Source organism: Anser anser (genome assembly GCF_964211835.1).
Source record: "Anser anser genome assembly, chromosome: 2".
Lineage (NCBI taxonomy): Eukaryota > Metazoa > Chordata > Aves > Anseriformes > Anatidae > Anser > Anser anser.
Genome location: NC_139721.1, coordinates 84,816,433 through 84,834,588, shown reverse-complemented (window position 1 = coordinate 84,834,588; position 18,156 = coordinate 84,816,433). Strand labels below are relative to the sequence as shown.

General features: G+C 35.4%; 1 protein-coding gene across 5 annotated transcripts in view; it reads right to left on the bottom strand.

Annotated features, from left to right (window-relative positions):
* LOC310894795 (cadherin-10) overlaps positions 1-6,846 on the bottom strand; it is a 95,763-nt gene extending 88,917 nt beyond the window's left edge. The window contains exons 1-2 of one of the 5 annotated variants that reach the window (XM_083825331.1): positions 6,406-6,776; positions 3,983-4,069 (exon numbers count right to left, since the gene is read on the bottom strand). The gene's annotated coding sequence lies outside the window, so the exon portion shown is untranslated. Of the gene's footprint in view, positions 1-3,982; positions 4,070-6,405 lie in introns of all 5 variants that reach the window. The other 4 variants (XM_083825332.1, XM_083825330.1, XM_083825334.1 and 1 more) reach the window with 4 other exon arrangements.
* Positions 6,847-18,156: the final 11,310 nt, after the last annotated feature.

Sequence of the window (18,156 nt, the reverse complement as noted above, 5' to 3'; positions counted from 1 at the left end):
TATTCTTTTAAACACATTCTGTTGTTTTTTCTTTTTTTCTTTCTATTTGTGTTGTTTTGCAATTATTCCTAACAACTGTCAATCTTCTAGTGAAAATGCAGGTTCTCTTGTGAGTAGACTCAACATAAAAAATAAAACAAGCTATTTTAAGGTTTAAATCTTATTCATCTCATTAGCACCTTCAGTGAATGGATTACTTATAATTTTTATGATGTATAGAAATTGATGACATCTAAATCTACTTTTAGCTAATTTACTGATGACACGTTGGAAATCTTCAAGGGGTATGCCAAGAAAACAGGGAGGGACCCAAATATAAACTTTTATTTTCACACTTCGTCTGCTGTTTTGAGGCTCAGATATTTCTCCAGGGACAAGTAAAACATGAAAACATGACTTTAAATGAATATATTTTTAAAAATATAATCAGGTGTCCTTTTATACAAAAACACCCTGAGGATAGAAAGAAGCCATCTTTTATTTCAAATTAATTGTTTTAACACTATCCACAGATTACAACCAAGACTAAACGAAGTGTAGGCCCCTCTTTATCTCTACCCAAGGCATAGAAAGATATATGGAGAAAACAAGACAGTTCTTCACTGAGAAAGCAGGAACTTGTAGATATTATTATACACTACGGTCCTGATTCATAATTGAAGCTCATAAGTCTGTCATGACTACATCAAAAAGTATTTTAAGGCCTAGTGATGGACAATATTTTTAAAAGAATATTCTGAGAATGATAGCCATAACAAGAAAAAATATGATGTGCCCATTAAACCAAGTAGACAGAGCCAGGAAAATCTCAGTGTTGTGACGGAGGAAGGGGTCTCTCTCTCCCTGCTGCCCACAGCTGCTTTCAAAGGGCTGTTTATACCCCTCTTTAGGAGACTTCATCTGTGGTAGTTGTACCAGTACAAAGACCTTTGCAAGATTACAGGACCCCTAGCCCTGGAGAATCCACTGCCCCATGACAGAGGTCACAGGCAAGGATGCTAACACTGTATGCACAGCAATGCTACTGATGTTGACTGAGTCCCACATCTTGGGCCTTGTATACATTTATGGTCCCAGTTCTACTTACCATAGAAAAAGGCATCAGGAAAATAACAGGTGACTGTTTGTAAGAAAGAGAGATGTATACATTTAAGGGATGTTCTTTCTTAGAAGAAAGAAACCTTAGAAGCAAAATAAACCTTATCTGTCCTGAATATTGCCTCCAAACAATTACAAATACTTTCCATTCCTACGTCTTTTCTCACCCTCATTTCAAAAGAAAAAGTTTTTATGCAGTTCCTTTGTCTCATGTCTATAATATGAAACATATTCAAGAAAAAAATACATTCAATACTCTCTCTATTCCAGCAGAAGTAAAAATCAGCTGTACACTTGTATTACATATAGGAACCAATGACAGGATGGTCATTTCAGTACAGCAACTACAAGTTTCCTAGACACAGGCATACAGATGTTTTATTAGTACTAATATTAGGATAGTGTAACAACTAATAAGATAACCTTTTCATCCATTAAACTGGTGTAAATATCGTATGAACTACTATAGTGTGATTGACAAGCCCAAAATAACAGTTCAGTATCTATTTTTATTTTATGTTAATATGGAGGCCAGGGGAGGAATACCAGTCCTGTTTCATTTTGAGTTTTGCTCATAATGCAGTAAATTACATTTGTATCTATTCTTTATGTCTTAAAAATCAGGTATTGTAGCATTGCAGGTTTCATGAGGATTGCATTCTTTTTTAAGGATCATGATCTGATCAGGCTAAGTGATGGTACATCATGATCTTTATGTTGTAATGTAGAACACTGAAATAGGATAATACAATAAAACCAATCTAATGTGGCAGATGATGGCGTATCAGCAGAAAAATCATAGAACATAGACATATGTACAGAAATATATACCACATAATACATAATTCTTCATGAGAACGTATTTCAGAAAGGGTTTTTTTAATTATTATTGTAAAACAGAAGAGGACAGTTCTAGCTTTTGACCAACGGGATTCTGAAAATATCTATTTTCAATGCATATTTTTTGAATGATTGGCTGTGCATAAACACACATACACTTGCTTTCTCTGCCTTACATGATTTCCTACTGTTTGATACATGTTTCAAAGTTCACTTTGAGTTACCATTAAGAGTTGCCATAATAAAGTTTAAAATAGAAAAACATCACGTTAAGAATGATGTGCATGTGGGGACAGCATTAAAAGGGAATACTGCCATATAGTTTTTCATCATATCTTTGTGTTCCCTTGATGCAGCCTGTTGGTAAAGACGTAGTACTGCACACTTCCAACTTGAGTTTATATCCCAGATCAGATGTCGTATGACACTACAAGCTGAGGAACACCTCTGCGATACTGCTAGAGCTTTATGCCTCCTACTGCACATGCTCCTTTATCAACAAGCTGATAAACCTTTATTTCATATAAGTTAGTAGAGACAAGAAGTGATAGTAGGAGCTTACAGGAAAAGTGAAGTAATAAAAGGCTGATATAAATTGAGAGAAACTGTACATTATTCTGCTTGCTAGAATGAAATCCCTGTACAAAGCAAAGAAATTCCCTGTTTTGCCTTTCCCCTGCACACACACACACACACTTGATGTAACTGGCTCTGATGTTTAATAATCAGGAAGACTGCATGTACAAAGAAAGGCATTAAAAGCCTCAGCTGGCAGATTTTTGGCAAATCCTCAACATACTAAAAACTCAACCAATAAGCCAGCAAACAGAATGTATAAGCTCAATAGCTCTTTGGTTGGGTGGTGTTCTGGCTGGCCACCAGATCAAAACACAATAGAGAAAAAAAAAAGAAAAAAGAAAAGAAAGGAAAAGAAAAAAAAAAAATAAATAAACACAGTGCTTGGATCTGGCTGATTTTTTCCTGTGTGCAGCAATACATCCTGATGACTGTAACACACTCAGCTTCCCAGAGATGAGGATTACTTCCTATTGCTCTATTGTAGAGGTTCTAACTCACAGATATGGGCAAGTTAGGCAAGTCACCATGCCAAGGACTCAAATAAGAAGAGGTGTAAATCCAGGAAGGGGAAAACAAACAACATTCAACAGAGGAGTTCCTTTTGGCCTGAATAGAGTTTTGGGCAACATTTAGTCCAAGACAGAATTCAGAATACTGTTCTTCATTGTTTCTTGCATTCAAGTTTTGCCAGAAGTTGGACAGTAGAGAAAGCATGTTTTGTGAAAAAGCAAGTGTCCACATTAGTAGATTTGAGGCTGCAGGATGTGCAGTGTGTGTGTGTCATAAAGTATGGTCAATGAAGGTTTCAGTGAAGTGTACCTTGAGTTTGCACATGCTTTCATTGATAGCTGCATATTATTCAGAACAATTTAAAATGTTCTATGGTTTCCATATGTACAGTGAAATCACCCTTCATACTATTTTACTTTGGCATGCTTAAACCGTTGACAAGAAGTTTTGTATCTGAATTTCAATATTCTTCTCTTACTATACATGATACATCAACTAATATGTCATTAAATATCCCATAATAAATAATAAAAGTAATACAGAATATATGTGTATGTCGATTATAAGACATTCATGAAATGTTTCTTAAACTCGTATTTTATTTACTCTGTCTTTCCCTTCCATTTATGTCTCTTATGTAATATCAAATAATTAACTGGGTATCAGATTTTTCAAATGTATGAGCAATGATATATTGTGAAGTCCAATTAAGATGTGTTGGTGTTTACAAACTTGGTTTCAAGTGATAATAATGAATTAATTCAAAATATTACTATGATTATAGTCAGAAACTTCACCCTATTGCTTCAATTCAACAATATTCAATCTTAATTTGACCCTTTGCACTAGTGCTGCAACCTAGTGGTGTATATAAAATTATTCTACTTCAAAGGTAGTTAATTTTCACCTGCAACCTGCCTGTGAATATGGTTAACAGACATAGAAACTATGTTACCTGCAGAGAACTACCCAGATGAGGAAGGCTCTGTCTCAGTCCTTTTTTTTTCCTTGGGAAATCATGTTGAGATCAGGAAATAACTTTCTAAGAAATAGAGGTAGATATCATTCTCAAATTAACCTTTTCTGCCTTTTACAATGAATTATTTAACAAAGAAAAATTAGAAGTGATATCACTTAGCCGAAATTTGTATACTGGTGTGCACGTATGCATGTGCATATTATGAGTATCTCTCTACATTTAATTAATGACGAGCTCACTTGCTTTGACATGGCATTATTTGAATGCATTTTTCAATAAAGTCTAAGCACAGAAAAGAACAGAAACCACAGTGTCTACTGTGAGCATATTTTAGTATTTCACCAGTTTCTTCACAGATCCTTTGTCTACTGAGAACAAGCAAATATGAAGTTTTAGTAGATCTACACGCAAAACCAACAAGACCATTTCACAGAGTATTTAAGTTCCTACATACAGTCCCTCAAAGACGGATCTTGCCATTTTCTTTGACATTAACTGTTACAGAATTATAAATATAAATTGCTGGCAATGCAAGCAATCAAGATATTTTCCAATGCTATGTAAAGAAACAAAAATAAAATCCTTAGCAGCAGTCTCAAGTTTAAATATCTGTATTATAATCAACACTCAAACATTACAAAGTTCCTATATAAAATCATAATATAAATCATAATATAAAATCATCTTGGCAGCACACAAAGAAAGCACGAAGATAGAGCTAAACTAAAATTAACAGAAAATTGCTACAGAAATGACCTTTTCATTCATATTATTGTTTAAGAAAGTAAATAAAAATTTGAGAAGACCCCTTCCAGACACAAACTAGATTACCAGTTTATAATCCAAGAACTATTCCTCTCCTGACGCAAGCCCACATTGACTGTAAAAAAATGGTTTTCAACTCAGGGAAAGATAGCTTGTCTTTTTTTATTCGCCTTTCCCAGTTCTCTAAGTTAGTTCATTCTTTCTTATCCTCAAAAATAGCAAAGGCCAGTATAACATTCAAAAAGTAACCAATTAATACAAAAGTTTGACTAACTAGAAAATCTCAATAAATGCATGTTATCAGACCTATGATATTCCTGGTACATGGCATATTTAAAAATAATTTAGGGATTCAGAAGTACATTCTAGTCTCCCACCCATGTTCTCCCCCTCTGGTAACACTGCCATGTAAATGCAAAGCCTACTAGCGTAAAAGAAAAAAAAAAAGGAAAAAAACAACAACAAAAAAATCATAATTCTTAACAAACCTGTTTCCTCACACCACACATATATGCACTTATACATATACATGTATACAAACAACAAGTTGTATAATTCAAAAAATACCTTCAAAGCAGTGGATATGTAGTTGGGGTAATACAGAAGCTTTTACTGAAATGAAAGATGAAGATTATAGGAAACAGCTCCATTTGTGTGGAAGCAACATAGATGATAGGTCAGTTTTAAAATGCTGGTTGCTATTTGTCACCGATTGCACGTGCAGATGCATTCTCTTAAGCTGAAGGACTGTTAGATTTTTATGGCTGCAACTAGTATCATGTACGGTATTAGTCTACTGCAAATTTCTCACGCAGCTGACAATGCCACCAATAGTTACTGGGAACATGGATTTAGACTTGTATTGTGCTGCATTAATTTAACACTACATCAAATATGGATTTTATTGCAGCAGTGACAATAAATGCTCACACAGGTACAGACTAAATTTTTTCTCCCTCCCTCTCTTCTCTCCCCCCCCCTTACTGAAATGTCAAACCTGGCAATATTTTCCCCATTGGTGTGTATATAGCTCTGTACCTATATTTGAAATATTGCCTGTATCCACCCACCATCCCTCTCCATAGGGATTTCCTTCATAAAGAAACATTTGCTGTAAGTGAATATAATCATTCTGAAATTCAATTCAGGACAAAACCAATAGCACTGAAAGCTGTAACAGACTTGCACTGGCATAGAGAAAGTGTGGGCACGTATGTGTATGTTTCATGTTATGCTCATAACAGTTACACTATGAAACATTGGGCTTTTTTCAATTCAAGTAGTATTGTTGTTGTCCCCATTATATTTGCAAGAACTGAATACAGATTGCAACTGCTGCTCCAAAGACAGCCTGATACTGGTAGAGAAAAATAAAAGAAAAAAATTCTATAAAATGCTGAGCATTTCGATCTTCAATACATATGATATCGGTTTACTTCGAGGACAAAATACACAGCATCTGTTTCCTACCCCTTGTTTCATTACTCCTGAGGCATATTTATGAAATGTAAAAAGTTGCATACAGTAGAGCAATTTTATGCATTACATTAAATACCATGCTGTTCATGCTCTAATAACAATAACAACAGCAACTACAAGGGGCTTACGGAAATGCAAGTAAGAAAGGCTCCTACCTTTTATTCTGCTTCTGAGAAAGTGAAGTAGTGTCCACCCCAAAGAAAACTGAAGAACGAGCTATTAGAGTCCTTTTCTTGTTTGTTTTCTGCTGTTATTTTCTAAGACTGATCCCACTTGGATCTAACTCAGGCTTTTTCTCCCAGCATCACTTAACTCTGGACAGCAGGGAACCAAAGCTAAGGGGGAGCTCTCCCTCTGCCTGGCTTTCATTCAGAGCTCCCGATTAGAAAGAAAGAAAAAAAAAAAAAAAAAAAGGAAAAGACACACCGCCACCACACACGCACCCGCACAGACACACGGACACACGGACACACGCAGGCACACTCGGAGGAAGGGAGCGGGGAGAGGCGCTGCTGCTGGAGCCGCAGCACTTACCCTGGGAAGGCTGGGGACTGGGGAAGCGCAGGCTTTTCCAAGCACACAGTGATTTGCAACTGAATGCAGTGGGAGGGTACAGCAACGGAGAGCTTTTTTGTTAAAGCCCGTCGCCCTCCCTTCGCTGACAGAATGGTTCTCTGTTTTTGAAGTCTAAGGTAATCAGCCTCAGCTACTTAGCTCGTCGCGGTAATGCTGGGAACACCATCACTTTTTGCGGTGTATTTTTCTTGATTAAATATAACCAATTTTCTATACCACTAGTGATCTCACGGCGATGTTTATAAGATATATATACATATAAATTAGCATGGTACCAAATTAAATTACAAGCTCAGAGGGCTCAGATGCAGCCACAGAGGGTAGCTATTTTCTCCACTGAGCTGCTTGTGCTATTAGATTAGAAACATTTTTTTCTCCTGCTTCGCCAGTTTTATGATTAATATAAAACAAGACAGGTTCACATAATACAAGATATTTTCCCATTTCCAGAGGTCATCTGAAAAAAAAATGTCAGCATCACTACAAATCCCCTACTTTTTTTTTTTTTCCGCAGTTGATACTTGCAATGCCTATATTTATTTTATTTCAGCCACCGTATTTAGACTTCGCAATTTGCAGACATATTCCTTTCCATCGAGTTAATCTGTGCTGGTTACACATTTCTAATACAGCAAACTGGACTCAGCACAATCCTCCTTGGATCATATCATTGTGATACTGTCGAGAGTTCCCCGTACATTACTTAGAAGAGATTTAACAAATAGGCACATAAGATTATAAGATTAAGCCAATGGATGTCAGTATTGCTCTATGCAGAAAGTGTCATAAAGGACTTTCTTTGGTTTAAAAAAAAAAAAAAAGGCCTCCTAAAATAATAATAAGAAAGTAAAATCCCTTGAACAGAATCTGAAAAATGTATTTCTGAGTGAGGATGCAAGTATCAATAAAAACTATTTCATCATTAGAAAATCTAATACAAGAATAGATAGATCACTAGCTGTTATTAGGACGCTTGTTTATTTGCTTGTTTTCAACTGCTACTTATCAGTCCAAAGAAAAACCAACAAAAACAACAACAACAAAGATCTTATCTTGCCTAGTATCAATCTCTAATATAAGCAACTGGTATCAGAAATGACCCATCACCTGAATGCAACCATTTGGTAGATGAGCAAATGAACATTTAAGTAATATGCTACACTAGCATGTGAACACATCATCGCCATAGACAGATGTAAAGCAGCAAAATGTCAAGGGAAAAATAAGTCACCCTACTACCACATATAAAATGATTTGGTTTTGACAAACTTATCTACCATCATAGATTTTTTATCTTTCAAAGAAAGACAATGATGTTCTAAGGCTTTGGCTGTACTTGGGCACAGAAATACACAGTGCAAACAGTAAACATTTCTCCATTGCTTTCTTTCCCTCTTTCCCATTGCTCTACCAATATGAAAGTTAGAATTGCCATATATCCATCTGCTCCTGCTTTCCAAAGAGCTTAATTCTCAGTCCTTTCACAGGAAAGGAGGAGAGTGTAGAATCTAAGACAAGCTTCCTTCTCTCTGCCAGCATTTGACATTACACTACATTCACAGTTCCCAGTGATCCATGTGGAACTGACAATATTGAGACATCTGCACTGTCTTACAAGTTCACCCATTTATTTGTAAAAAAGAGGGAGCACAAAGCTCTCTTCTTTTGGGCAAATCATCTTACCTTGATCTGAAGATGAAGTATAAGGAACCATCTTTTCTGGCTGTAAGATCTATGTTTCTGCCTCCTAAAAGTACCAGGTCCATGCAGCAGAAAGCTGAAGACTGTCTTAGAATAGCAGCTGCACTTTCAGCTTAGTGCTACAGATAAATTATAGTGAAAAGAGTCACAAATATGTGGAAATTAATATACATGGCTGGGAAGTATCTCTTTAAAGTTGGATTACTTTTTGGATAATGAACAAAATACCAAGTGTTGAAAATAAAGTTAAAAGCTTTAGTTCCTTTTAACATTTTGTCTTCTGATATTTAAGTTGTAAACACGAAGTGGGAAATAGAGGACAGTTGGTGTATATATAAAAAATTTAGACATGCACGCATGTGCACACACACACAGAGTGCTGCAACAAATTCTGAAGTAAAAACAGAAAACAACGATCTAGTGGAATTATTCAGGAACAAGAACTCCAGAATCACCAAGTGTGCACTTACACCCTACCCTACAGAGAGTTTTGGTATATTTCCATTAGTGTTTTGTTCAACTAAACTGTACTAATCTTATCCTAGAGATATATGCATTTATTCACGCATAGTTTCTGCTAGTCACACTTCCTTCCTTAAATTGGGCTAACTTTGCTGTTTACTGTTGAACACTAGAAAAGCCACATGTACTCACTAACTCCATTTTTTGGGGGGGTATGGTCAACTATTTAAAAGTCAGCATTTTTGATAGTGATAGTATAGGAATACCTCAGGCAAAACAATCATTCATCCACTTTTTTCATCTAGCTATATGCAGCAGTAATTTTAATACAAGGTGGCATCATAGCCCATTTATAAAACTGCCTAATACTTCCCATTAGAAGAGCCCTTTTATAGTTGCTTATAAATTTACCAAACAAATTATTTAGGACTAAATTTTCTATGACAATGGTTTGCCCCAGGCAGAAATGATTTAAAAACATTTCAGCCAAAATAATACTGAGATTTCAGAGAATGAGGAAAAATTATACTGCTGGAATTTTCTCACAGGAGTAAAGCAACCTTCATGTTTTGAAGGCAGAATGTGGAACTCCACAGGGTACAGCTGGCCTTTGAGTCAGAGAAGCTTACCAATGGGGACAGATTAGGTCAATGAGCATTAAGATAAAGGAAGAGTGGTAGGAGCAGAAGGAGTGGAGGCTGGAGGATGCATTCTTATTGGCCTGCAAGGTAAAAAAAAAAAAAAAAGGTATATTTCTAATAAAGAACCAAGAAAGAAGAAACAGTGGCAGAATAGGGGTTAGGACACAAATTCACGCAGATTGAACAAGGAAACCTGGGGTGGGGAGGAAAAAAGAAAAGGGAAAAAAAATGCAAAGTAAAACATTGGAAAGAGAGAAACAGATCATTATAGATGACTTTATGTCATCTCTGTCTTCAAGGTGGGCAACTTTATCCTCTGAAAATAATGGGTCTACTGTGATAGAATAGTAGAATGCTTTGGGTTGGAAGGGACCTTAAAGATCATCTTGTTCCAACCCCCCTGCCATGGGCAGGGACACCTCCCACTAGACCAGGTTTCTTTTATTTTCTTTTCTAGTCCCAAACTTGGCTGAGATCCCAAGAGCCAACAGCTGCATTTGTAGGAAGATGATGAAGTGTAAGAAAGATGAGAAAGAAAAAAAAAAAAAAAGGAATTAGACCCCATTTTCTGAAGTATCACATCCGGAAGTGGCTGTCAAACCTACTAGCATTCTCTGCACTCAAGGCAGAGTTTAAGCATAGTAGTTACTTTATCGGTAACTGATCTCAGCAAATAGAGATCAGTGTGGTATTTTTAAAGCCTCCAAACCTAGCAATGAGCTGTGTGGAACCTGGCGATCCCATTTCTGCTTGTTTTTATTCCATGTTTGATGTATTTTTTAACCTCTGTAAAGTCACACACAGAAACCCAACAACACCAGTACTCTGTAATTAACAAATGCCAGAATTGTTTATCTATTTATAATTTTACAACTAAAGATACCAATTCAGTTATCACGTTTGTTCTAATTCCTCTCCGTTTTCCTTCATACATTCCCTAAAGCACCCCTCCTCACTGCACAAGATGGAGTAGCCTCTGGGTAAGCCATGGCAAGGCAAAAGTTGTCTAGAAAAGATTGCCTTTTATGTTGCAGAAGCCAGAAAATGTGTTGTGAACAAAACTGAATGGAGGGGAAAATACAAGTTCTCACAGTGAAAACATTCCCCTTTGAACTAGATTATATCTAATTCTCTGTCACTTATCCTTGCATGATGCTGAGCACATTACTTGAACCAGATTTCTTTCATAGGTTTTTTTCCTATTACGGTCTCTGATTTCTAAGTTTCTCACTAAAGAGCTGGCTCTGTTATAAAGAAGTGCTAAACACACACCTGCAGCACACACTCTGCTATTATAAGGGCAAAAAATGGTGAAAGTGAGGGCTGGTGCTCCGTGTCTTGTACTTGGTGAACTCAGTCAGCTTGTACTTCTGAGTGTGGTCTCTCTCTATGCCTCAAATTCTATTTTGTGGAAAAGGGTCAGCATCATGCCCCCACTTCAGAAATGCATTGAGGAGATCAACTAATACTTAGAAAATGTTCAGCTGTTGTACTGTTGAGCACTATAGAAGTGTTTAAGGATGTTATCAAAAAGCAGGATTTAAAAGTGGGATTCAAACAAGGCCATAAACTGTATATTGAATAATGCTAAAGCAGAATTGTTGTTAAATAAGAAAAAACTGCTAATTATGTGCCATCAATAAAATAATGCAGTAAATATCATGATGCTTATGCATAATGGTGTGTCAACTGCAGGGTAAATAGGTTTAGTATTTCCTAATTTCTGCATGCATGAATCTGAAAATGTACTAGGTTATTTTTGTTTGTCTGTTTTATTTTCTTACAGTGACTATGTGTGCATCCATATTTGAAATTTTTATTATTTATTCATTAAGTGATCATGAATGCACTAGGTACTGTGGAGACAAAAATATGACAACAGATCCCACACAGAGACATTGTTTCCAAGAAGCCATGAACGGATGGACATCACAACAAAAAAACGGCGTCTAAGTAAAAAAGCAGGGAAGCAATAGAGATAAATAGTGGAGAGAGGTGATAGCAATAAGGGAACAGAGGCTCCCATGTTAGGCAGTCTAAGTGCTGTGAAGGAACACACAGATAGTACTAGGAACAAAAGACTGTTCATGAAGGATGGACAAGCAAAATATTTTGGAGTATGTGCAGTAAGCAAAAAAAAAAATTCAAAAAACATCAAGCAGAGCACTACCCAGTCCAAAATGTCACTCTTCTAAAAGCAACGTCACCACTCTGTTCCACTCAGTAATGTTCATATCAGCTGGACCTCCTGCTCTGACAATAACACCACTTCCTCTAATTCTCCAGGCAATCTTGGCAATGTGTATGCCAGGAAGTGTCCTGAATTCTATTATAAGTCTCTTTTAATCTGTCATGATGGATAAAAACAACACCGTTATTTGAGATCTATGACTTTCTGGCATCTGATTTTAACTCTTTTTTTTTTTTTTCCCAATTATTGCCAGCCGTAAGCTTTCTTATCAAAGGATGATCATGGTTCTTCCATAGAAGGAGTCTCCAAGGAATTAACTACTCATTTTTTCATTCATTGCTGTTATTCCAGAGTGCACATATATTGGTATCTGCTATAATTGTTTTGTTTTAATAAATCATTGAGTCCTGTAACAATGTTCAAATGTTCTGAGGCTAAAAGTAAGTATTAGTACAGTAAAAGAAAAGAAGTTTATAGTTACCTAGAAAACATCCATAAACATGGTATAATAAAACATAATTTCTACGAAAGACTACATGCACATAAGCTGAAACTACTAAGAAGGACGTCAATAAAACAGTCATATTGTGTACAAACTTGTCTATGTTTCATCCAATGATTATGAAAAAGATCTAAAACATCCATAAGATTACTGTATTATTGGTAGCATTCTTCAAGTACCCTAACATATTTTGTAGCAGTATGAACAGAAATATATATATTTTTAAAAGAAATAATGCTGTATTAATACAGCCAAGCAGAAAAAAATTGCTAGAATAGATGTAATCTGATTTGGACAAAAGGTATTATTTCTGTATAATGCTATGAAAATAAATACGACAGAGAAAATATCTTTACTTAACTTCACTAGAACTATTCTTTGTCTTTCCCCTTTTCATGTCAGTCAGTTGTTTGTTATTTTTCTGTTAGTATTGGCTTAAACACTGCTGAAGTTTACTTACAGATATAAATTATGATACTGCGTAAACAACCCTTCTATGAAAGATGTCCACAATAATAGTAATGTGAAAGTTATTAGTTCTTCCTTTTTTTAGTTTCCATCCAGTAACAGTGGCAATGGAAATGGTACAAACAATCCCAACAACCTGTTTGATTCCTTTCTAACATCAATATGTTTCTCTGCATTCACAGGTAAATAACATTTTTATACACAGTTTTTATTCTGATGTTTGCTTTAGCAACATGGTTGTAATTTTACTATTATATACCAATGTTGTTATCTATATATCAGGAGGCTTAGTGCCATCCCATTTCACTTAAATAAGAATGTGCATGCCTATGCAATTTCAAGGAAATGAATAAATACACAAAAACCCCTCCTCCCTTGATAACATACTTGGAAGAACATAGATTAGATGTATCAATTTTGCATTTGGCAAATGTGATGGTGATATTTTAAGAACAGCTAAGCTACTAAACAGATAAGCAGCTTTAGATCAGTTCTCAGGCTTGAAAGAATTTATATTTTTGCAGAGAACACAATCAAATAAAGCATACTTTTTCAATCTAAATAATACCAGAAATTACATATGTGGACAAGGAAGGAAGGAAGGAAGGAAGGAAGAACCACAGCCCTGCCCAGAAAAATAAAGCCAACCAATCAACTAAAAAACCCCAAAGGTATGCTGCATTTCAATATGTATATAACACAGCTACGTCACATTAGAATTTGGATGGACTTAGGGACATGCTCAAAACAAACGGAAAGAACCAAACATATTGATAAGCTATAACTAAGTATCCTAAAGTCAGAAAACTTGGGGTGAGAGTGAACACTATAAAGAGAAGACATACACAGTTTTACTGTTATATTTTATATTAGAAGTAAAGGAAAACAGAAGGGGGGAGACATTAGTCACATTCTAAAACAATAAAATGATATTCTGCATAGTTCAATGTTAAAAGACTGATACCAAACAGCAGTTTTGGGCAGTTTTTGTATTCTTGTTGTAAACAAAACAAAGCAACAGAGTAAAAAAGCGTGCCTCAGGTTAACACTGAAGTTTACCATAAGTCCCCAACTGCAAAGCTAAATCTCTCATTTGTACGATTTACTCTGAATTAAGGAAAAAAGCCAAACAACAACAACAACAAATTGGTGCCAGATAATTCACCAGAAATCTGCATTCATGCTAAAATAATGTGGCTGCAATTGGCATAAATCATCCTTTGTTTTTCATAGCATGTCTTCCTCAGGGAAGCAAACATCTTTGCTACAGGAATAGTAGGAAAGGAAGAAGAGAGAAAAAAAAATAAAAACTAAAATACCCACTAGAGTTTGCCAAACTATCATCAATATCTGCAGAACAGAACTGCTTGTTTTTTAACCTTTAAATTCACCTGTTCCACCTCTGTCCTTCCATCTGTAATCCCACCCCCCCCCCCCCCACCTTGGGAAACAGTCAAATAATCACCAGCTCCTCTGTTCCAAATACAATTCTAGAGACAGATCAGTCAGGAGACTCTCAGGGATTTGGTTATGAAATAACACCCTAGATTTGAGTTCATGCTCTTAGTATTTGAGTGGGATGCCAAAGAGACACAGAACTGCAGGCTGCAGTAGAATGACTTTTGTCACCCACCAGAAAAGACTTCAGAGTGCTGACGTGCTCAACTCTAACCCCGGGGGCAAATTACCTGAAGTCAACCAATGTTCCCATCCAGATTTTGATGACACAGTTGCCTCTTCTCAAACTTTGAAATCTGATATTTCTGTAATTGAGAGTATCCTACTGAAGTGTTACTGAAATAATGTCTCATTTTCAAGCCAGTCTGTCTTTTACTGAGTCCATCTAAAGGATCAGCATCTACATAGTATGCATGCCTTTCATCATTAAGCTTTTTGAAAAAGAAACAGGTTAATTGTCAAAAGACAACTTTTATCCAGATAACAGCATATTAAAGCACAACTCAAATCACATGATAACTACAAGCAAGTCTAATTTTGGAAATGGACATCATCAGAATAAGCAAAAAATATAACAGAAAACAGGATAATGCAGGTGCCTTATACTACAATTTACTTTGTATTTAAGATGAGAAATCATCGTCACCTAATGTCCAGTTAGTGGTTTACATAAAATCACTATATTGCATTGGACAGCTGCCCAATGGATAAGTACCCACATCATAAATATGCACACATAAAAATCGTTATTGGTACTAATTAGAGTAGCAATCTTGTTGGCAGACTCAACAGAAAGGGAAAAGAGATTTTGCTTAGGTGACAGCATAGCATCTGATGCCAAAATAAAAATGGATGAACAAATGTTGGCACAGAAAACTGCCTATGAAATCTGATGAGCAAAAATTTTGGGAAAAAAAAAAAAAAAAAAAGCAACTGTTGTGTTTGGTTTTACCTAAACAGAGTGAAAGCTAAAACACATAGCTTGTTTCCTCCTTGCTGGTTTCCACAGACTAGTCTCAATAAGACGAGGGAAAAATCTTGCTTTTATTTAAACTATGCTTTGAGATGACTGTACGTTAACTTACATTTATGTGCAACTTTATGCTTTTTCGTATAAATTGTATGTTTTCAGGCATATCCAAAGATAAAAGTGTTATTTTGTGTTTTGTTACATGTTTTGAAAACAACAGATGTGAACTGTTCTCTTTTTGTTATTACTTGAAGCTCAGGAATTGTTACTTTGATGTAATTCGAAAAGTAGATGTTAAATTCCAGCATTTTCTGGGCTTTATATATATAGAGTGATACTTACAACTGTTTCTTAGCTTTTGAAAAATACACTGATACACACACACACACAAAATCAAAATAAAATACAACATGTACCTTTCCAGAAACATTTTCCTCTTTAATGAGGTATTTATGCAGGAGTCAGGAAGTGGCCTTAAAGTTCTAGGAAGTGAATTTACCTTCAAGCTCTAACGCTTCACCATTTCATCACAATATGGTAAGAATAGTAACATAAACCTCCAAACAGTGATTCACACTTCAGTCATTTAATGCTTTCTCCTTTCGTTCAAAAATGTCACAATGTAGCATGAAATGAATTTTGCATACAGCTTTCTAGAAGACTATAAAATTTCAGACCCAGGACAGAAAATAAATAAGTAAATAAATAAATAAATAAAAATAACCTAAGCAAGGAAGACCTAAAACAGCCAACAGCCTTTTATAGCTTATCTGCAAACTGGACAGCAGCCAAGAGGCTTGGGTACACTCTCTCATTAGGTCATTTATTGTGCTACATTCTCATCCCCAAGAAAGCAAGGATTCAAGAGTTCCAAGTTCTGACATTTTTTTAATTATGCTACTGTGCAGCATAACATGAAGTTATAAGGTATAATGAAGGCCTACGGGAGACTATTAGCACAGTTTTTTAGGAGCTAGCAAATAGTTTTTAATAATCATTTTGTCATAAACGCCATACGCTGAATTGGTAATTAAGAGATGAGGACAAAAGAACAGAACCCTGAAGAAGAGAATATCATTGTATAACATTTTTAATGTACTGTGGGTTTGATTAGTGTTTGCTTTTAAGTAAGGAAAATAAGATGAGAAATTTCTTCAAATGTAGGTCGCAGGGCAGTTGAATAGAAAAGAAAGTACAGTGCACTCAAAGCGTGACAGCTTCCTAGTTTTAACTGTGAAGAACCCTCCTGATTTTTTCTAAGGCTGGTATAACTTAAAAGAGTTAAAAAAAAAAAAAAAAAAAGAATTAGCACTAAACTGTGAAAGCTAGAAGATGATGCATGAGACATCACTCTCACTGTTAATGTCTTTCTTGCTGGAAAAAAAATGTGAGTAGGAAGAAGCTGATAATAACAGAAAATTCCCACTATAAGTATTATACAATAGCTTGTAAATTGTAAAGGCTGTCTAGTCTAACAGAACTGCACACGGCAAAATCTAGAGATAATCACCTCTGTTGCACCTCTGTCATCAACCCCTTTTGTGAATTTTGGCCAATCACTTATCTCTGTTTATCACTACAGTGGAGAAATTAATTACAGAATGAATAAATTTCACCTTCAATTTGCAAATTGTTCATGCAAAGCTTACAGTTTCCTTGCATTTCTTCTGCATAATTAATCATTCACCTTCTCAGCTGGCATTTTTTTCTGTCACTGAAACTGAGGCAATGCCAGCTAATTTTGACTGGAAAACTACATGATACTGTGTTTTTTTGTTTGTTTGTTTGTTTTCCTGATTGGGTGAGAATAGCTTTTAACCAATTAAATTTTTGTTACAAGCTACACGTATCTATAAATTCCTAATTACCTTCCACAAAATATTTTCTAAATTTATAGAAATTGAAAGGTAAAAACATTGGCAGAAATATAATGGGAAATATTCCCTCATTTGTCATTAAAGAACATGAAATAACTTCAGTAAATATTACAAAATAACCACGTTATTTGTTTTTTATTCATTGGCTTTCCCAAGAACTGTAAGAAGTGTCATGCTGATGTTCATACCATGTTATTACAAAGCAACTGGATATTCACAATAATAGTAATACAAAGATTTACAAAGACTATATGCTTTCTATAAAGGGTATTAAAGTGCATAATATTTTTATAAGCATGTTTTGACAGTTTGGATTTATTTGGATCTAGAACAGTTCTAGGGTTTGCAGTAAATTTGACAGATCTGAAAGGTCATGACCCCCACTGAAATGTCAAAAGATTTTCCCCAGAACACAGGAATGTTTCTAGAAGAATTCTTTACTCCAGATTCAGTCAGAGATGGAACAATGCCTGCAGAGAGCAGCAGTGAACTTTTCACTGAGTAAAGAAGCATAAGTAGGAAATATTGGCAAAAAATAAAAATAAAAATAAAAATAAAAATTAAAAAAACACCTCCAAAGCATTGTAGCCTACAGATCTGAGGTCACTGCCAAGTTAGGATTAGACAAACCTGCTATGTAAGGCATACCAGTAATACAAAAAGAAATCCCAAATAAAACAACTGTTATCTTCATTACAGACATGCTGCTTTTCTCAAAATGGCATTCTTTCTGGGTCATGCTAACAGAAAGTCAGGTTTCCCAGACAAGGCAATATGCCCTGTTGGTCTAATTTTCACATCATGCAGTCAAAGTACAATTATGTTATTTCATAACAGCATACATTATTTCAAAGCCATTTTGGATTTAAATCCCTATTTCTCACTTTCAGTCTTTGTGGATATAAAGGACAGAAATTAATCTCCTTAAAATGCCCAGAATATCAAAAGCAACACTGTGATTAGTCTTCTACTTTCTGTCCTTTTAGAATCAGTATCTTTGACTTTCTAGGTATGTTAAATGTGTCCCTTCAGATTCTGAGCAAATAACAACTGAGAGATG